The following is a 740-nucleotide window of genomic DNA, read 5'->3' as shown; positions in this document are numbered from 1 at the left end:
TGCTTTCTCTCTGTCAAATAATTAAAAAAAAAAAAAAAAGAATCAGTGTCTTATTCAAATTTGAGTTTCTCTAATCATAAATGAAGTTGAGCAATTACGTATATGTTCTGTTTGTACTTCTTTTCTTTTTGGTGATTTGCTTGATCATATCATCGTAATAGTCGTAGTTAACATTTACTGCGTGCTACCGTGTACCAGGCACCGTGCTGTGATCTCTACAAGTGCTATTTCATTTAATCAGATCAAGTAGATAAAATTATGATGCCAATTTTCAGGGGAGGGAACCGAGGCTTAGAGAAGTCAATTTGCTCATCTCCATCACTAGTCAATGAGTAGAGTCTGGATTCTGAGCAAGGACTTGACTCTGACCCCAAAGTCTGACTTGATTGACCCAGGCTCTTCACACTTATGCTTAAATAACTCTCCCCTGATTGTTTTTCTGTTGGACAATTTGCCTTTTTCTTAATATTTTGCAAGAGCCCTTTGTATTTTGGTTGTGGGGGCTCAGAGTAGGGAAGGAGCTAACTAGGTTGAGGGCCAGAAGTGGCTTCAGAGATGCCTGGCCTTCCATCAAAGTAAGGCTGGGCGTGAGTCAAAGTGGTGCAGTCAGACATAGCAGGAAACCAACTGAATACCAAACCGAGGTCTGCAAGGATGAGAGACTTTGACCCCCTTCGAGAACAAGCAAGAGTGACTCACAGGAGGAAAAGGAAACCAGAGCTCCTGGCCTGTCCCCCATG

Source organism: Leptonychotes weddellii, chromosome 14 (assembly GCF_054177405.1).
Source record: "Leptonychotes weddellii isolate Sample4059 chromosome 14, ASM5417740v2, whole genome shotgun sequence".
Lineage (NCBI taxonomy): Eukaryota > Metazoa > Chordata > Mammalia > Carnivora > Phocidae > Leptonychotes > Leptonychotes weddellii.
This window is presented reverse-complemented; position numbering follows the sequence as displayed.